General features: G+C 36.6%; 1 protein-coding gene across 2 annotated transcripts in view; it reads left to right on the forward strand.

The window, feature by feature from the left end:
- Positions 1-22,011, forward strand: part of LOC6569052 (putative polypeptide N-acetylgalactosaminyltransferase 9) — a 77,455-nt gene that overhangs the window by 13,143 nt on the left and 42,301 nt on the right. For both annotated transcript variants that reach the window (XM_032741169.2, XM_032741170.2), the window contains one exon: positions 11,042-11,106. The gene's annotated coding sequence lies outside the window, so the exon portion shown is untranslated. Of the gene's footprint in view, positions 1-11,041; positions 11,107-22,011 lie in introns of those variants that run through there.

Consider the following 22,011-nt stretch of genomic DNA (forward strand, 5'->3'; position numbering starts at 1 on the left):
GTGTGTGTGGCATATTGAATGGAAACGCATCAAATGCATTCAATGCAAAGTCATCATCGTCAGTTCCAGTTGATGTTGACGTTGTTGTTGCCTCCTCTTCTTTGCTGGCTCACCTTTTTGGCTTTGGCATTTTTCATTTACAAATGTTAATGGTTAAATACCCACCTTCGAAATGAGCCTTGTCTCTCGAACCCACTCCCTGTCCCAGTCCTGGGTGCAGGCCTTGGATGAGTCAGCTAACTGAAAAAAAATGTCAGCCCAGCTACAAAGAGATCAAAAGATTTATTTTGTTTGCCACACACCGTAAAATATATATTTGATTGAAATTTGATGAGGTTTGGTTTTCTATATTAGTAAATAAAATAAAACTTTAATTCAAAAACAAATGTGGGAAAGATTTGCACTTTTTGATTAAGTTTGCCTTTCAATAAAGCAAAACTAAAAAAATGTTTCAGTTGTGTTGAAATTGTTCTTTTGTGTGCTTAACACTTGAGGCTCGAATGAAATTTCTTATGAAATATTTTTCTTTTAATATTTGTTTATCCATTGAAAAGTGGTAAGAAGCGTATAATGAAATATTGATGTGTGTGTCAGGCAGAAGGAAACAGCTCCAACTCAATAAAGTTTAGAATCTCGATCAGCCATTTTCATAGTTTTTTTTATTACCAATAACATTCCACCCAAAACTATTTAAAAGATGTATCATTCTAAATGTGGACACAACATAGATAATCAGTACAAATTTAATCAAGAAAATCGTATTTTATATCAAGTTTTCTCCTAGTCTAGCTCTCTCGACTGAACCATTACTACAAATTATGAAAAGCACAATTTTTATTCACATTTAACAATTATCAAATACATTATTAAAATAAGCTCGATAAAGCAAGGAAGCATTTTTTTTTACGTATTAAATGAAATTTATAAGTTAATTTTAGTAAACAACACTGAACATTCCAAAATCAACTCTATTTTTTTTTTTTGCTGTGCATTGGCTGTGTTTGACAGTTGTTGTTGATGTTGTTGTGGTTGAAGTTGTTATTGCTGTGTAGATGCCTGCAATTTATCACAAGTTGCTGCAACAGTCGCCTTCGCAGCAGCAGCGGCAGCAGTCACATAAAAATTTGTAAAATGCATTCAGGTGCCGCCAAATATTTAAGGCATGCCACAAAAGATTGCGATGCTTTTGGTTCCGCTGTTGTTGTGGTTGTTGTTTAGGTCTTTACTTTCAGTAAGTCATTAACTTGTAGTTAGGTAACAGCCAGCTGAGGCAATCCAAAAGCCCTGCAGCTGTGGAAGATGCAAGTGGCATGCTGCAAGCTGCTTGTCTCTCTGTCTCTGTTTTCGCTGATTGAGCCGTAATTAGGCATCCCAATGAGTTGATGGGGAATCTCTTAGCTCAGCTCAGCTTGGCTCAGCTCAGCTCAGCTCAGCTCAGGCCTTTAAAATGCGAAGACTACTCGGCTAGTTATGTGGGTCGCTTGTAAATTAACACCCCGTAACTGTAACACTGTAACATCACAAAATGCTTAAAAAACGAAAAAACTTTACAAAAAAAATCGAGTGAAACCTAGTTGAGAGAGCTCAACTTGAAGATACCATCAAATTAGCTGTTATTAGTTTGTGCATATGTGAAAATATAAAATAATTTAAGAAAATACGTTTTGGTTAACAAAATTTGTGCTTCCTATTTGAGCCGAATGATATATTAACAATTGATTAATTATTGAGGCGTGGGCATTTTTTATATATCAAACTGTGTCGTTTGTTGCTATCGTTAATAAACTTGAACTTGGCAAACGAGGTCTTTTATACCAAATTTAAAGTAAAGCCAGCTCTGATAGTCTCTCGAATGGGCTTCCTCATATAGAGTCTAAATCGATCTAACTGCTAATGCTTATCAAGAATATATATGCCTTCTGTGTGTTACATACTTTTCGCACAACTTTCTTATGGCCATTTCACATGTTTACAGGGTATACAAACAATGCTAAAAAAATGAAAGCGAGCTAAGCAAATCAGAACGCAACGTGCTCGCGGGAAAAGTAACGAAAATGGGCGGCTCAAAAATTCTGGGCACGTTAAAAATTAACCAAATAGTAGAAAGAAAGAAAGAGCGACTGTAATGACAGCAATAACAACAACAGTAAGAAGAAGAGCTGTGTCTGGGCACGGCCTAAAAGGTTTTGACCAAGAAACGTTGTGAAGCGCGTCAAAAGTGTTGCCTTTTCGTCTTCGTTTGCGTTACAGGTTAACAACCGTCTGATTGCCTTTTGTGAGATTTTTACAGCTATCTATTTACTCAAGCCCATAGTCCTAACTCTCTCCCTGTCTCTCTCGCTCTCTCTCTCTCTCTCCCTCTCTCTCTCTGTCTCTCTCTAGTTCACTCTCTCTGTCTCTGTTGGTGACACCTGCTTTGTTTTTCAAGCTGTTGCTGTTACTCACTGTGCATTCTTATTATATTTGACCATTTGTTTATAAACAAAGCGTACGAATAAAAGCAGACTACAGCAAAGTGGGAAAAACTGCAAAACTTTTTAGCCAAATTGCTGCTGGAAATGTTTAAAATTTGTAAAGGAAAAAGCTATACAAAAAGCATAAGCAGAAATGAAAAGAAAGTGCTTCAGTTTTAGCAGTATAAAGAGTCGGAAGACGAAAAATATTGTTTCCCATTCAAATTCCTGTTATTAGCAAAGTTTGTGTTATGCAAGTAGTTCTTAAATTTGCTTATTCAGAGAATTGCATAATAGAGATATAGCAAGTTTATTGATTTTTTGCTGTTTTACTGCTTGAAAAGTTGCTGAGTAAAATATATATGTAAAATTAAATAAAAGTAAGTTAAAATCGGTTAAGTGCCATTTCGCCTGTTTGGAACTCAATGCAAATGCTTCATTCATCAAGCAGAGGATATGTATATTTTAGTATCCACTTCTACTTGCATATATTCTCAATGATACCCTTTCTTAATGATGACATTAAAAACCCTTTTAGATATTTCCGCAATTTAAAAGCTGTAATTAAGTTTGCATAACTTTCTTTGCTCGTTTTCATTTAAGTTTAGTTCAGGACTGCTTAATTTCGTGTTCGCAATTTTGTCGCAAACTTTTCACTCTCTCTCTCTCTCTCTCTAGAAAAAGGGCCACAATTCTGTATGTATTTTCTTGGTTATAATAACCCTTAACTTAATGTTAATGTTCATGGTATTTACCCCTTCAACTTGCACCCCACCCTCGCAACGAGCGTCACATATTACACAGCATGAGACGAGCAGCTGTTTTGAGCGGGTCAAAAAAGATTAGCGAAAAGTTTTAGCTGCTTTTCAAAGTTGTTGCTCGTCTGTTTGGCTATTTGGCTGTTTCGCTTATGCAATGCCAATGTCTTCATCAATGAATGAATGAACGAATGAATGAAACGTGGCCCGTGTGATTTTTACAAATGTTTTGCCATAATCATCATTATGTCTTCTTGCGCTTCTTTTCTCTTCCCGCTCTGTCTCCTTTCTTGCCCATCTTCTTGAATATTAGTTGGAGCATAATTTTTTTGAATTTGACAGACACTTTCACTAACTGCCCGAAGGCGGCTCTATTTTTTTGGGGGAACTTTTGATTATATGAGCGTGATTTTAATTGCATAATATGTGATGGAAATAAACCTCATATGGAGTATATATACACACAGTATATGTATAAATGCTGGTCATATGCACGATAACCAACAATAATTGCTAAAATGTATGTGCATAGTTTTCTGTTACGCACTGTAATCACAATTGCTCGGTTCACTATATATGTATATGTTTATTTGTATTTTTGAATAGAAGTACTTTGATATCTATCTCTATCAGCAACGGAAGCTAACAAATACAAATACAAATACAAATGCGCCCGCATATGCATTTATAATATTATTTAGTTTAGTTACTGATTGTTGGAATATGTCAATAAATCGCCGCAACAAATGAAAAACGATAAGAGACAAAAACAACAAAGCAAATACAAAACGATTACAAAATATTCGACATACACATCAGCTAAATAAAAAAAGCAACAACAATATCGGTCACAAATATTTGTTAACAAAAAAATGAAGCAAAACTAAAATGTCAGTCAGATTGCATAACTCTGTTCATTTTAAAATATATTTAAATATACTTGTTCACATATTTTGAACACCCATTAGAATGTGCAAGGTTGGGCATAATATGTTTTTCAAATATGTTATTTTAGCTATCCTTAAAATATTTCTTGTAAAAAACATAAATAAAGAGCATCTCGTCGTCTATAACTCATCACTCATTCATTCTTACTGTCTGTTATTGAATGCATTCATTGCTGGGCAGCCATTTGTTAATTATTCATGTACGAGTCTTGAACATGAATATTTATATAAATATTTGCATCCATTTATGATGACAGTTCATGTTTTATCTTTATTTATATGTTGGTTTTCTCTGTTAAAGAAACGAACTCGTCAATAAACTAAATAAAGTCACCTCTGACAAACCAGCGTACAAATAAATAAATACTTAAATATATTCTATTTATAAACTATTTAATCATTTGATATGTTGAAATCTTGACAGCTTCAATCCTTTTGCTAGCTTCGAGAACTGTGAAGACTTGTGCAATTAGGTAACTATTTATTTATATATTATAAATGAATCGTTATCAATACTTGGCTTTTATCTTGACAATTTTGTTTGACACCCATTTGATTTAGATAGAGGTTAGTATAGAGGAGCTCCACTGTGCATTCGGAATCGATCTTTTGAGCATTTAAATATAAACTGATTCATATTTTGGTTAAAACTCCATCTCAAAAATAGTTGGAATTTTTTAATGCCGAAAATTGGTCAAAACTCAACCGATTTCCAAACCAATCAGGACTTTTTGTGCCTCTAAGTTAATGTCTAAAATTGATTCCTATAACTGCTTCCTAAAAAATATTTAGAATTTCGTTTCTGGTGCTAAATTTCTATCGGTTAAGTTGCGGTTCCGCTTCTGACACACCGTATATAAATTATATTCTCAAAATCTCGAGCTATAAGCTTTTGCACATAGTTTGCAAACTGTCTGCATTTAAGCACAAGCGTTAACATTGAACTTCAAAGGCTTATATAGCTTTCACTAATGTTTAAGTTATTTGCATAAACATCTCTCTATCTCTTTCGCTCTTTCTCCCTCTCTCTCTCTGTTCTCTTCTCTGTTTGCAAAACTGAACTCGGTTCAGCAGTGTCGTCTGAAAATGCTTTCTTGTATCTGCCTTTTTAGAAATGTATATCTAATGTCTACAAAACACACACCAGCACACGAACATGAATGCGAACACACACTTATGCTTCACATTCTTGAGATACAAGTTTAAAGCTGACTTTGAAACGAGTGGGTAGCAAACTCAAACTCTCAACTCACACACACTCAGAACTCACACTCGTATGAATACTTACATAGTTGCATATACTTACCGTTGACTTTGTAAGTGGCCAAGTTGACAGCTGCTTTTGCAAGTTGGCTCTGACTGCAACAGCAGATGCCTGTTAACAATGTTGTTGCTGCTTTTGTTGCAAGTTTTACAATCGCAGCTCATTAGCGAATTCACGCTAATTTTCGAGCTGTGTAACAAATAAAATTACAAACTGATGCCACGTATCTGCTTATGTAATTAGCTGCAGTTCGTCGTGTGTGATAAAAGCCACACTCGCAGAAATAACGCACTGCTTTAAATTTGTGCATTACACTTTTCATAGCGGAACCGAAAACGAAATACGATCCTTACTTCAAATGCACTTCACAAAGTTTAAGTTTGTTTTAAATAAGAACAAACTCTCTTTTCATTTATCAAAATAGTCCGACCTTGAACTTGATCTGCGTGGTATTTTTGCCAGTGTAGTTGCATATATTTAATAATAAAGTTGTTGCCGGTCAAAGTAGCAACAAATCCGCGCAATGAACAAAGACGATGCTGGATGCTGCTCGTTTATCACAAAAAGGAGGAGGTGCAGCTGGCAGCCAGGAAACTGGGCAGGAACTTCAGTTGAGCGCTCCCTGTATAATTACTGGTCTCAAGCCAGCAGTAAAGCAGAGGTCGAGGCAGGAATTGGAGAAGAAGACGCTTGACTTGGCTCTTGCCACAACTCTCACTCACGGACTCGTGCAATCGATTTGAGTTATTGATTGTAACTACTTTTGTGGCGATCTCAACTCAACTCTTGTCTGTCCTCTCCTCTCCTCTCCTCACCTCACCTCGCTGTGATTAATTTTATGTTTTATGTTGCGACTGGCTTTTAAGTGTGCAGAGTCAGCATTTTGATTTGAAAAATTAGTGCAAACGGCGTACTGAAAACTGCGATCATAAATCAAACAGTTTGCCTGATTGCATTCGAAGTGCACACAAATTGCATGATTTGCAATTTATGCAACAACAGCAGCAGCAGAAGCAGCAGCACTGGTGGAGACTCCCAATTGCATTCCCCAGATGCTGACACGACTGCACCGGTGACTTTGGTCAAACCTTTGTCCTCATCCTTCTCCTTCTCTTGCCGCTGGACAAGCACAAGTTGGGATTGGTATTGGTATTGGCATCCCTTCTGGCTGAGTTGGCATTTTGTATTGGCATTGTGTCAGTGCTCGCAAATAATTCGCATATTTGTTTGCTCGCCCAGCACAAACATAAACTTATTGTCTGGCATGGTTTTTTTTTGTTGTCTTCTGCTGCCAATTGTGCTGACAACTTTTATTGTTTTGTAATTAAATTCCTTTCAACAACACGCTGCGTAGCATTCCACGCAACGCAATCTGAGTGGAGTCTCTCAAAAGAACCCCCCTCCCTCTCTCTCTCTCTCTCTCTCTCCAAATCTCCATTTCCCTTTGAGTTTTATCTTAGTGCTAAATAAATTAATCGCGATACTTTTACGCTGGTATTTTTTGGCGTCTGTTCAGCTCTTGAATCTTAGAAATGCTTTTTTTATTAGGAATTTCTAATTGTTTACAATTGCGTCTTGTTTGCATTAAGCAATTGGAGTACATTTGTTTTTCTCAATGTGGCTAATTTGATGAATACAAATAGCGTATTTGTAGCTAGGTAAGTTAAACAGCTTTTTTAAAAACTTTGATCTTTGGTACACAATGGTAAAATTCTGCTGCAAAAATTCTTACAAACTTTCTGCGGCAGATTTGAAGAGATAATATTGCCAAAGCGGAGAAAGTTTGAAATGTGGTTTTGGGTTCATTCCCATATTAAAAGTCATTTCCCAAAATTAGTAGTGATGGGTCAAAACTTTCCAATGCCATGGCTTGGTCTAAAATGTTCTGATTTTCCTGACATCTAGATCAAAGATGCATTCAAAATTGAAAAAGGCGATTCTGAGTGGAAATTCAAGTTGAAACTCTACAAAACTTATTAATTTTACAAGTCTGTTGCAGTCATAAAAAGTCTCTTATTTTTTCAATTTCTCTTTGTGCATTCTCCTTTAAAGGTTTCAGCTGCTTAAATGTTTTTTGTGTGTCAGCGCATCTTAACTGAAAGTCCACTATTACAAAATAATAATCCATAAGCTCAAATAACCAATGGATGATAATAACCAAAATTAATAAGCATAACAAATGACATGTTTAAATAGCTAGTCACAACGGCTAGGAAAGGAGAGAGAGAGAGAGAGAGAGAGAGAGAGAGAGAGAGGGAGATATAAGGGGAGAGGAGTAGATTGAGAAAGATAGATAGTCACACTTGAAAACTGGCTATATAAATTTGTATTAATATTCAAAAGCAGCGATTGCGTGTAGAAAAAGCAGCAACAGAAATAAATATTACAAACACAACTCGCATAAATATGCAGATGACCTTCACCACGAATTTTGATGATGATGATAACCTCCGCTGGTTGGGAGTGAAGTGGAGTGGAGTGGGAAATTGATGGATTAAAATTGGGTATGAAATCCCACAGTGGATGGCTTCGCCAATCAGTTGCAGTTGCAAATGCCCATAAATTGTATTTACAATCAGCACTTGCAGCAATTAATTGCGCTTCATCAAGACGTTGCAGATGATGAACGGCGAGAAAGGGCGACTGCCCGAGAGAGAGAGAGAGAGAGAGAGAGAGAGACACAGGAAGAGAGGATAGCGGGGGGTACATTCAAATTGATTAATCATATTATGCCGGCACGAAGCTATTTTAATGGCCGAGAACAGCGTGCGAGTCGGCATAAAACAGAATGAAACGCTTCAGCCAAAAAATAAAGACGAAAAAAATCAAACATAAAACTCAGAAAAGTACCCAAGAAGTCAAAAATGTTGAAGCCAAAACAACTCAAGAAAAATAAGAAAAAAAACATAAACATAAACTGAGCCCAGAGGCATTTTGTTTATATATAATTTAATAGTGCTTATGGCCAGCAACATTTTGCGATCATTAGCAAATAATTTACGCCACTTACGACAAAAAAAAAAAAACAAATGATAAAGTGCTTTTTTTGCTTTGGGTGTATTGTGAATCTTGAAATACACTCTAAAAGCCAGGCAATAAACTTTAAATTTGTCGAGAGCCTTTCAAAACGAAATCATATTACTATTTTTGCAAAAGAAATGAACTCTCTAAAACAAAAGATTTATGTTGAATAAATAAAGTTGTGTTTTGACAACAGAAAAATAAATAACAATAAACAAATGCGAGTTTGCATATCGAAAAGATTTTAATAAATCAGTTATTCTACACAGAGAAAATATAAGACAATTAAAATAGGACAGGCGATATTTTATTGTTTCTCTCACATGCATAACTACTAATCAAATATTGCAAAATAAATTGGCTATTAATCATTTAACAAAACTTTTCCATCAATACTAATTGTAAGTTCTATGAGAATCTAGGTAAAGCAGGGTATCAAACCGGAACTCGAGATACAAGCGCAACTTAACTGATTTAATTTCAGGTATGCAACCGAAATTTAACATTCTGATGTAGACCTGTACGGGTAACTGATATTATTAGTACGGGTAACTGATATTATTAGTCCATGATGCAACCAAATAACGAAACAAAATAGGAACTAATTCTTAAAATTTCCAATGCCATGGCTTGGTCAAAAACTAACCGTGCCGTGCCGGAACCGAGACCGTATTTGAAATGCGATTCTGTTTGATAACCTGATTTTTATCAATTTTTTAAACAATGGAAATATAAATTTATAACTGCAGAAATTAAAACAAAAATCATCCTATTTCACAAAAATCATCAAAATTATAAATAAATGTTAAAGAGCATTGTGTAGTTCATATACCCCTTATGATTTACATTATATAAATACACACAGCAATGACTAAGCCAGAACCCTTCATCGGTTGATCGTTGATGTAAGCAGCTTTAGCTTATTGCTGCCCAAACACACATTTAATGAACTGCCAGGGCGTAAATCTACCAACATTGTGGTTGTTTTTGTTGCCTCATATTTATTATTGCTGTTTTTGTTGTTGTTGTTGTTGTTGGCGTCGCAGTTGGTGGGCGACGCAAAGCGTGCGAAATTCGTTGTCAAGTTTTTAAGCCTCTTAAAGACAGATCTGAGCACTTTGGAACAGTAGCTGATGCTGCTGCTGCTACTTTTGCTGCTGCTGATTTTGCAGCTGTCAATTGAAGTGTAATGAAATGAAATTAAATTATGGCCAAGAACAATTTTGGCGTACAACAATTAATTAAGATTATGTCGCAAAAGGCGGCAGCAGTCTAATCGAATTAATTAATTTACTTTGATTAGGAAAACTTTGTGGGTCATTTATTAAATATATTATACGCCAACTGGCTGTCAGTTTCAGTCTGGCCTCCAATCAACACCAAACTCCCCCCAATACCAACCCAGCCCTCCCCATTCGCATTCGAAGCGTTGCTAATTAGTGTAACCTGATTAGTTACTCGAAAAAAAATGTTGTGCATGCGGTGTGTATGTGTTTTGCTAAGTTGGTCATCATGAACACGTAGACATTCCACATAGACACACTCTGGCACACCCACTGGGCACTTCAAGTTGATATCGTCATGCGATTTTTATCTCGAGACAAGTAATACAGTTTCAATTGCTTTTATTGTTGTTGCTGCAGCTACTGCTTTTCTTATTGCACCCAACACGTAACCAGTTAGGGTAGCAACAAAGGTGTAATAATAACAAGCAAGTGTTGCATAAAAATGAAAAGGAACCACAAAAAAAAGGAGGCATTTTTAAATATGATGTAATAAAAATATATTAATAGCTTTACTGCTGCTGGAAAAATATAAATTTGTAAAAATGTAGGAATTTTTAAACGCATGTTTGAAGGGTACTTTTTTCATTAGATCTAGTCTAGAAAAGAAGTTGTCAGTGTCTCTAAGAGGAAAATAAAAACTGAAATAAATTCAAAACTTTTACACTTTACGTACCTGATCCGAAAACGAGATATGATTCAATGAGATATAATAAATTAATCAAAAGCTGAAAATTGCATTTGACATAAATATTTATGAATTTCCGCACACGTCATAATTAATTATGCTTGTAAAACTAAATTATTCAAAATTAGAATTACTTTATTAGTAGAACAAAAAAATACAACGAAATATATATATATATATATATATAAAAATGAAAATTGCATTTGAAATAAATATTTATAAATTTCCGCAAGCAATATAAATAATTATGCCTTGTAAAATTTAGCTAAAAACAATTGCATGTTAATTATAATAAATTAAATTGGCATCTACAAAATTTGCATATTAGAAACAACAAATATGTGCAAATATTATGCAAATTATTGCGAACAGTAATTCATTTTGTTAATTATGCGGTTTGGTTTTGTTGGCCAAGTAATGCATTGTATGGTCAGGTCCATATGGCCTTAATATACATACCTATCATGGCCATAAATTGTGACCAACTTAATAAATAATGAGAGCCATTGAGCACTTATTATCAGCTTATGATGATAATGACTTATCTCATAATTTCTAGCCATATTTCAGCTGTTTTATAATTTATGTTTTTCACGCCTAATATTATCTTTTTTTTTTGCATTGCAGCTCGATAAGAATTCTGGAAATACATTTTTATAAATAAATAATTGATAAGCAGCCGCCGTACAGAAGTAAGTACTAAACAAAAAACAGCTCATAAATGTGTAAATAAAAGAGGTAAACAACGTTTGTCGCAAAGCAACGCGGCAGCTGCATAAATTTCTGGCTTGCACCAATGTCAATTTGTAGTTTGAATTTGTAAAAAGGTAAAAAATACCAGAACCATTGTGTAGGCCAAAAACTAATAAACGCCAAGTATGGCCAACAGGAATTTAGTCTGTGTCTCCTCTGTTGCAGTTTGCAACTTGCCCCCCCAAAGTGTGGCATCTCGCATTGTCTTCGCTTGCGGTTTCCGATTCGCTTTCGCGATTTCTTTACTACTTCTCGACTAGTTCTGCTACTCAGTTCTGCTCGTTTCTCGTTATTGTGCCAAATGGCCATAAAAGGTTAATTGGGTCCTTAGCAACTTGCCCTGGAACAACAAATGATGCCAACATTCCACACTCACCTCGCCGACTGCCGCTGTTACTGCCGTTGCTGCTGCTGCTGCAAGCGACATAGAAAAATCTTAATTAGTTAATTAAAAACAACAAACAAACCCGAGCCCTTGTCCCATGTCCGATGTCCACAGTCCGTTGTTGCAACTAGTTCACTTGGGCTACTGCATAATTCATGCGCCCCTAATGACAACCAAGTGGACCAGGACCAGGACACCAATGCCAAAGCTAACAAGAAAGTGGAGCTCGTTGCAACAAGGCGAATACAGACATACCCTTTTCAAAGCGCAGATCAAATGATGAGAAATTAGTTTAGTTACTAGATTGGTTAAATGACGATTGGTTGTTTTAGATTTTGATATATTTATTATTATTATTCTTAAGTTGATTTTCCTCTCAGTTTTGTTGTTGAATTCCATTTTAGCCATTTTTTCGTTAAGATTTGGATGCCTTACCTTTATTTCCGTCCTGGAGCTATTTTATTTAGCTGCCAATCAACAGCTCAAAAACTCAATTCGCTCTCTCTCTCTTTCTCTAGTTTTATTTCTGACTTTCACTCGCTATCATTATTCCTCTGCATGAAGTCCTTTATTTCGTTATATATTTCAAGCCAAAAAATTCTATGGCCCGCTCTGCAAGGGTATCCAAACTGGAGTCATTGCTGAGTTCTCAGTTCTCAGCTCTCCATTCTCAGTTGTTCCTTTGCCCAACCAGTTGTTGTTGTTCTTCTTCTTCTACCCGACAAGCGATAGAGACGCGTTGTCTGCTCCTAAGCAGGTCCAACTATAGATCCCCTATGTGTGTTGTGTGTGTGTGCCGCAAATCCCCCGAGGTGACATTAAACTATGAAAGGCATTTAGTTTAGCGATTTATATTGGCGACTTTTTGACAGTTTTATGTCTTGTGCTGTCCATTGGACATTGGGCCTATCATCCGCTTCGCTCCGCTCCAAGGTGTACATGGCGGATAACGAGCTGAGAACCAACAAGTACAACAACAACAACATCAATAAGTAAAACTGCTAGCGAAGCAGGCTGTTCTTGGTTTATGCTTCATTAAACGGGGCCAGGCAATGTTTATATTGCAATGGCTAAGGACCTCGTTATCCGCCTCAATCAATGCAATTGCGTGGAAGCGATTTATGGCTCAAGCCCATTTTAAGCCCTTTACAACAGCATTTTGCAATTGCAACATTTACGACTCACTGGAGTGAGAAATTTCTGCAATTTAAACAAGAGCGCTCAAAAAAAAAAAACTACACAAATGAAAAAGGCTTATGAGCGTACAATCTTTAAAGTGCTTGCTGCTGTTAAAATGTATGAAATGTGCTCGCTACAAATTTAGAAAAGCTAAAAATACACATACTAAACAAAAGCATAAAAACTGTAAAGCTAATTGTGAAAATGTGAAAACTATGTTAAACAAATATTTTCTATCTAAACAAATTCCTAAACACGTCAGCTGAAATTGCATCCAGCGAACTTATTAAAAATTAATATAATAGAAAAATATAAGCATTGTGAAAATGTTAAAACGCTAACCAAGAGTTTTCTTTACTAATAAATACTTTGATTTACTTCCAACTAAAATTAGTTCTGGTAAAATTATAAAAATTTGAATAGTAAATCGGCATTAATTTTGATTAATTGATAATCAGCTAGACAGTCTTAACTTAACGTTTTCGTATCTTTATCTTTAAAACCTTAAAAGTGAATGTTAAACAAAAGTTTTCATTCTAAACAAATGCTTAGAATATTTTCAAACATTCTCACCAAAAAATTATTAATCATCTTGAATTTTGATTAGTCTTTGTTAATGAACTAAGTAGCCTTTGCTTAACCTTTTTTTCTTACCTTGGCTTTACTAATTTTTGTTCCTATGATTATATTTCAGTTTAATTGATACTCGTATTCACTTAAGTGGTACCTTTAACACTGACCTGAAAATCAATGTTAAGCTCAGGTTTAAGTTCAAGTTCAACTCAAGTTCAAAAAGACTATTTACAAGAGACTATTTACAAACAGCTAGTTCCAAGTTCAACCTCGATTCACACACAAAAATTGTTCACTTGGCGTATAGTTCCCGAAAAAAACGAGAAAACAAAGCCATAATCGAGAGTTGGTCGTAAGCCGTAAGCCATTTTTGTTTTGGCTCCCACTGTGCCTAGCTCCATTACACAAATGTGATATCGAGGGGTGGAGGGGTCAAGGGCTGATCGGGTCTCTATGTTTAATCTCACGCAACCCAAAAAGTTTTTTTTATTCATTTAGCTTTTGCTTTTTTTTTTGTGTACCCAACTCGGTCATAAAAATGACCAATTGCGATTAGGGGCACAAAAATGAAACCATTTTTGTCATTTGACAGGCAATTTTCAAGCGTTACATTTTCGATTTCTCTTTTCACCTAACCGAATCCGCCCCCCAACTTCCTCCACTCTCACTCTCTCTCTCTCTCTCTCTCTCTCTCTCTCTGTATCTAATGCGTGTTGGCAACAAAATTACTCGACCCGTCGATGAAACAGTTAAGAGTTGGGCGGGGTGCGGACTGGAAGTTACATTATATGCTTGCTGTCAGTTGCGCCCACAGAATGTTTTGCTGCCCATAAAATGTCAAACCATTTCCTCCCATCCAAAACCCCAATCCCCAATCCCCACCCCTTTCTTCTCTCTATCCCTTCGCAATGCGTTTGCTGATAGTTTATGTAGAGCTCTAAAAGTATTTTTCCGAACCCATGCACACATTTTCACATGAATGCGGCTAAAAATCTGCTGCCATTTCTCATTCTACCCGCATCCTTGATCCCTCTGCCCTCTGCCCTTGTCCCTATATCTGTCTCTGTTCTGGGTGTGTTGTGGGTGTCTTGGCATATTTAATCGAGTTTGCGACATTGATATATATTGACTTTGTTATTAATGCCGGCTTCTGTGTTGGTGCGTGCGCGTGTGTGTATTTTTAGGCCCATATCATTTGATTAAATCTAAATCTGTTTATGAAGCCAACTTATTAATTTTTCACTGCAAGCTGCACAAACAAAATTAACACTGATAACTTTGATTGGATTTATTAGAATGGCTCGAACGACGAGCAATAACAGTTGGCCAAATAGTTTTTTTTTTATTTAATTTGACAATGATAAAAAAATGTTGGCAAGCTGTTGGCCAATGTCCAAGGCAAGCAGACAGGCAGGAGTAGTGAACAAAAGGCGAAATTCAACGGAAAAACCGTGGAAAACAAAATCGAGTCGAGGCGAGTCGATTCGAGTTGTTGTTGTTGTTGCTGAATGAATGGTCAAACACACAAACGAATAAATATTGAGGTTGCTTGTGGAAGCAGAAATTCAACTCGAATCGACTCAATTCATCTCTGACCTGGCCAAAAACAAACAGCAGCAGCAGCAGGAAAATTGTAGAAAATTCATGCATATGCAAATTTTCAATTGATTTTTGGTTTTTTCGTTCGTCGTTTTGGTCATGGAATTTGAAATTGACCTTGCAACCTTGCAGCCAAGTTCAAGGTTAGCACAGCGCTAACTAAGCTGCCAAGTGTTCATACTTTTAATCAGTATTCGGTATTTTTCTTCAAACTCTTAATGAGTTTTGCTTTGCGTACAAGTTTCAGAGAGACTCATTCTAATCTAATTAGCTGCAGTATATATATATATATCTGACAGCTGCAGCTCGTCACAGATTTTTCCCAACCGCAGTTAATCAAATGAAAATGTGCAAAAAAGAAAAAGGAGCATGGAAAAGCAGTTGGCAAAAACGTGTTTGGCCATTTCGTGCAATCATTTAATTGCAATTTAATAGTACGCTCATCCTGTAATTTTTTTCTTCAAATTAATGAGAAGCGCGTAGAGCGGCGGCAATCACCAAACGAAAGAAAATTGTGAAAACGAGAAAAACTTTTTAACATTTCTTGTGCCAGGAGCACAAGCAGAGCAAAAAAAAAATATAGACACATTTAATTACATTTGCAAGCAGTCATGACTCTACAGGAATCTATATAAGTGACTAGTATTTGCAGATAGATAATAGAGAGAGAGAGAGAGAGAGAGGAGTAGAGGTGTGCGTGTGTGTGAGAGAAAGGTGTGCGTGTGTGTGTCTTGTCAAATTGAAGAGTGCGACTGCAAAATATGCGTGGCATGTTTGTCGATCGCTAAACAGAGGATGCAAACTTGAATTGGGGCAACAAACTGTTGGTCATGGCAAAATTAACAGTTAAGCGCCAAACGGTAAATAATTGTCAATGGCAGCAGCAACAAGCAGTCGACAAGTTGTCAGTAGCTGCTCCAAAAAAAAAAAAACAAAAAAAAAACAACAAAACAACAAATGCATTTCGTGCCACGTTTGGCTCGAAAGAAGTTGTTGTTGTTGTTTGCCTCGAATGAGGTTTGACTGGTTTCCACATGCACCAAATAACCAAAAGGAGTCGCTGTCGTCTGAGACTGGGAAGACCTGTTGTCTCTGATGCCTCTGTTGCCAGCATCTTGGTTAGCTTCTGCCTCGGCTTCTGCTGCTGATTGTGCTTCTGCTTCTGGTACTGGTACTGGTAATTCTAGTCGCCTTCTCGCTGTGCGCTTTGGCGGATGTGCAAATATTTTGATTAAATTTTCTCCGTGGCAACTTTCTTTGCACCAAAGTGGCAAACGAGTTCTACACTCAGCAAAACAATAAATCGATCTCAATTTTATTTTAAATTGTCATACTTTTGGCGGCGAGGATATCTTAGCGTATTACTCAATAGTATATTTTACATGGTTCTTTTAATTTTTAATTTATTATGAAACTTGAATTTAGTATATTTTAGATCATTTAAATTTAATAATATTTAACTTAGCAAACTTAAAATTATTCAGCCATTTGAACTAAACACCAAAAGGGCAGTTGGTAGAGCAAATTTCAATACTTATAAAAATATTGCATTGCGTAGAAAAATATCCTTACCACTTAAATAAATGTATATTGTAGAAAGTATTTTTAAATGTGTAGAATTTATTATTAAAATCCGGCAAAGCTTTCTAGTTTTCCGGCTATTTGCCAGATTTGAGTTTCATATTTTTCTCAGTGTATCTACGGCGGTTTTCAGCTTGAGCTCCTGTATTCGTGTGTTCTGTATGCGTGTGCAGCTGCCGGTTTTCTTGACTCAAAACACATTTCCTGCTTCTGCAGAGAACACGTTTCTCACTCCAACAGCAGCTTCATCTTCATTATCAATTTTAGCTGCATCGTCATTATCATCTTCGTAATCATCGTAATCATTTGTGGCTTTAGCTTGTTGCACGTCTTCGCCCAGTTGCGGTGACCTTTGCTGACACGGCGCATAATACAAAATCAGTGCCAACATTGTATCCAATTTGACGATTTTACAATTTTAACCATTTATACGGCGCATCATCTTTCTTCGGCGGTTGGGTTTTCTATTCAATTCGTTTAGATGAATATCTTTCGTGATTTTTCTTCTCTTTTTCTTTTGTATTTCAAGTTTATTGTCTTCATTACACATGTCGGTTTGACCTTTAAATAGTTTCTTTTTGTGTTTGGTTTGCCCAAATACAACAGCAAATCCAAATTCATCTTAATCAAAGCAGAGTTGTATAGAAAATATATGAGAGATGTTAAATACAATGCTAGCAAGTTAGAATGATACACTAAGAGATGGCCTAGGTTAGCTTCAGACTAGCTGATATTAGTCAATATTAAAATATGTTTGTATACATAATAATCTCTTATAGTCTCTGATGTTGGCTTATTTATACAGACAGATAGACGGACTTGGCTAAATCGATTTTTTCGGAGATGCTTTCTTCTCCCTGTTAAATACTCTTGCACAACTTCATCAACTTTTCGTTCGGTGTACAACAGTGAGTTAAATCAAGTAAGAGTTCTTTTCGGTTTGGTCTTTGCTTGCCTCCAGCCAAAAATTGGCCAAAATTATAATTGGTTGCGACTCCCAAAAACTTCATTTCATGGCGCACTCATTAGGAACGCAACTAAACTGAGCAACTGAGAACTGAGCTGGAAATTGTTGCGTGTAGCGCCAAAAGTTTCTTGGCCCGAAAAATACAAATGAATATTAAGCTCAGAGTTGAGGCTACGTTTTAATAACTGCGGATTAAGTCTGCATAAATAATAATCATAATAAACTGCCATCCATGAAAATGTGCATCAAAGTGCACAAGAATACGCAGCATAAACCCCGTATTCCTCTTGGATAGCAAAAGTTTTTGCATAAGAAAATGACAAATGATCGGCAAGCGAAGGTTTTCTCTGGCTCCGCGCGAGTATCAGCTTAAAGTTGTGTTTGGTAAAAGTTTCCATTCAGAGGAATGAGCTGATAGAGAGAGAGAGAGAGAGAGAGAAAAGCGCGACAATAAAGTTTTCTTGGTCTTGTGTTTGAAATTCTTGGTCTTCGTTGCGCACAATTTGCGTTTTTGTTCGTTACCCATTTTTTTTTTTCAGCACGCGTAATATTTCATTTGGCTTAAATGGCAAACGATGTTGGCCATTTTTGTTTTTGCTTTCCATTCCTTGGCAAATAGTTTTGTTGGCTCTTCTGTTGCTCTTTGTTTCCATTTTAATGTGCGTCCAATTATGCCAGCGATTAAATGCGCACTTTTGATAGATGAGCTGCAATTAAAACACTGTTGGGAAAACTGGAAAAAAGTCGTAGTCAACCGATAGCAGAACATCCTGGGGGAGCCAATGGCAAACTTTACATGAAATTCAATTAATTGTTATCTTATCTCACTAGAAGGCGAAATAAAACCAAAGCGAAAAACTCTTTTAGAAGCGCACAAATTGCTGCGGCGCTTATCAGTCAATTAGTCAAGAGATATGGCAACACAAGCAATTGCCGCACACCCAGCAGCACTTCGCATAGAAACTGAAAGAGATAGATGGAGAGAGAGAGAGGTAGAGAGAGAGAGAGAGAGAGAGAGAGGGAGAGAGGAAGGTTGAGAGACAGAGATAAAATGAGGGTTGAGCATTGAGGTTCGTGAGCTGTAGATTGGAAGTTAAACAAGAGAGCCCCAAGGCGGCATTCTCGCTTAGGTTTCACTCATTAAATAAAGGTAACAGCGACTACACTGAACGAAAAAGAATGGCTAGAATTGAATTAAATTTCAAAATCTTGACTCAAGTATAAAACTAACTAAATCATTTCACCTGCTTACTTCTTTTTTCTTATTTGAAAGATTAAAATTAGTTTCAAGATTGTAGTTCTTTTTTAATGTTAAAAATCCATATTTAAGATATTCTATGGTAGAAAAACAATTCAGTGTGTTAAGCCGAAACGAGTTTAGGTTGAAAGCAAGTAAAAGATACAAAAAGAAAAGTGAAAATGACCGTTAGCTAATGTTTTGGTTAATCATAATATCAATATCGGTTAATGGATCTGCAACAATCTCAGCTTTCAGTTTCCGTTTAAAATTTCATTCTGTTAACGGTTTCATTACCTCTTTGACACCTTGCATCAGAAACCAGTATTTTTCGCGGTGTAGGCCCTAGAATATTAGCAATTATCTTGACTGCTAGAAATCTTTCCAGCTAATAATATAAGTGGGATTATCTTGATTTTCGTTCAGTGTACACTTCCGTTTGCATATTGAGCGCGTCACGAATGCCGGCTGTCAGCGCATATCTTTTTAATTTCAAGCGTTTTCCGCCTCAAGTTCTGTCCGTCCATTCCCCCACCTGTCTTCCATCAGTCACTGTGTTTCTGTCTGTCCTCGGTTTGTGATAAGCACCAATAATAAAATAGCTGCACTGCGTGTTGTAGTTTTATGACAGGCAATCTGCGCTCAACCAACAATCGAATCATTTCATTTTAATTTTTGCGACAGACAAATTGGTCATGTAACCGTTGTTGCTGCTGCCAATTGTAGATATTACCATATCTGCCAATTCTAGCTACACGCTTCGCCCCATTCCCTTCCCCGTTCTTCATTGTCTATCCCACAAACGTAACAAGAGGAAGCCGCAGCTCATTTAGCACGGGCAAACACAGCGTCAAATGTAAATACATTCAAATTGTTGATAGAACAAGTTAGCCAAGGTGAAAATTCACTAAATAGTAGAATAATAATTACAATTGGATATTGAAAAATTATAAATGTTATAGTATTATATTTGAAATATCTGTTTTATATATCTGTTGTTCTTTGCATTGAGATAAAGTGAAACTTATAGCTGCAGATTTAACTGTCTGTACATAAACAGTAGATTAACTTTATAACTAAAGACTTAGCACCAGAATCTACAAAAATAAAGTCATTTGTAAATATTTACTAAAATATTATCTTTATGCTTCTCAAAAGTTTCTCGAATCTTATGAACTACTCAACAGACAGCATTGAAAACTTTAAATTTTTAGCTCTAGTGTTATTCAGACTAAATTCCATATCTCTCCTTGGAATTCTTTCCATGCTGTCGCTCATAATTAAATATCTATTTTTAAACGTTTTCATTGCCAACGCTTATGATTATTTTCATTTTGTATACAGGTTCTCAAGTTCCCGTAATTACTTGGTAAATATCGCAGTTCCCTGTTATCTTATGCATTAAACCATGACATAATTAAAACCAAAATTCATTTGACAATACTTGAATTTATCTGCTGTACTCTGCTTATCTACGGGCTGGCTGATTACGATCCAATTAACTTTCCGTTTCCTTCGAAATGTTTTTCTAACCACCCTCGCAAATGCTGTGTGAAATTACAAATGCCAAATGAAATGTGAAAATTTGAAATTCCAGCTGTTAGCTGAAACCGCAAAATATTTTTGATTTTGCACAAAATGCCTATGACATATGAAAATCGTTTCAATTGTGAAATCCGCTCTCCACTGAAGCTTTTAAAATTGCGCATACGCCACGTGACTAGCAGTGAATTTTAATTAACAAACAGTATAAATACAATTTTTGACAAGCAACAAACAAAGAAAAATTGAAATTACAACAGTTCCAGCTGATGTCTCGTTATAAAATCCGCCGAAAAAATGCCAAAATGTAATCGGAAAATGCATTTGCAAACCCATCAATTATTGATTGTGCTACAACTGTGTGCGATAGCCACTGAAGTAATTAGTTGGTGCTCAACAGTTTTGACCAACTGTAAATGACAGGAGAATTATATTAGTGAAGCGAATAAATATAATATATAGAGTTTAAATATATACTCTTTTATATTATTAATTTGTGGTGCAGAGTATAGAGTATCAAGGAATATTATCAGCATGATAATTACAGTCGATGTAGTTAGTCATAATGGGTAAAAAGACCTCTGGCCTCTGCTGACTAAGCACCTATGCGTGCTTAACATTTGAACAGAAAATCATTGAGACTTTACTATATCTTACAGATTCCATAGAAACAATCGGTCGAAAGACGATTTCTTGGATGAACAACTCATTTAACCAACTTGCCCAAGCCAAAACTGAGTAGCAATGAGTTTTATTTTTTAATCGTAATACGATCAGCAGCAAAATTAGATTCCTATATTCCAGTGTATCTAGTCTTCGGCATGCCCAAGTGTCTTTTCTATTCTTCTAATTTCCATTGGTATTTGCTGCATTCAAGTTGTTATTAGCAAATTTTGCAATTTATTCAAAATTGACTACTATATTGGGTTGAGTACCTATTTATATACATTCCAAGTGTAAACTACTCGCTTCCCACAATGCTCTTTCTCCCCGATTGCTTGGCAACTCTAATCGCTCTATTTTGTGAGCGTGGCATTGCATTGCAAACTTTTACAGCTGACTGAGGACATGATATGTTCCCTTCCCCTAGCACCCCTTTTTCTCTCTCTGCTTTTCAATTTATAAGCACACAGACACAAACACCCAACGGAAATTGTCTACATTGTATGTGTGTGAGTGGAAGCAGGAAAAGTAAGGCGATAAGGGGTAGTCGCGAGAGAGAGAGAGAGAGAGGGTGGGGGGGGGGGGGGGATGTAGAGGTGGCTAGTTGCTGTTGCCAGGTTGTGGCGATGGTACTTGAACCGAGAACCCAACGAGCCATAACAAAAGGCACACGAAGTAATTAACTTGTATTTATTGTATGCACACATAGTCCGCATAGCTGACATTGGGAAGGGGCGACTGACAAAGAGGCTGAGTGTGCGGGAGGGGGGACGGAATGTGGGGGTCTCTTCCATCTCTCTCGCTCGCTGCCCACCTCTGCCGCTCTTTACCCGCTCGTTGTGATGTGGCTGACATGGCTGGCTTGTCTAATTGATAAGCTTGCCCTGGCGTTCGTCTCACTCGGCGCTCTGCATGTGCATTCAATTACTTGGCCTGGCCCATGGCCAAGTCATGACTCCCCACATGGAGCGAATAGTGAATAGGGGGCATTAACTGGCCAGCTTTAACTGCCACAACTGCAACACTGGCACCACTCGGGGCCCCAATCTAGGCTGGGCTCTGTTCTATGTTCTCCGTTCTTGCCACATTACGCGCCAGCCCAGCTAATGGTAAAAATA

Source organism: Drosophila grimshawi, unplaced genomic scaffold (genome assembly GCF_018153295.1).
Source record: "Drosophila grimshawi isolate 15287-2541.00 unplaced genomic scaffold, ASM1815329v1 contig_1367, whole genome shotgun sequence".
Taxonomy (NCBI): Eukaryota; Metazoa; Arthropoda; class Insecta; order Diptera; family Drosophilidae; genus Drosophila; species Drosophila grimshawi.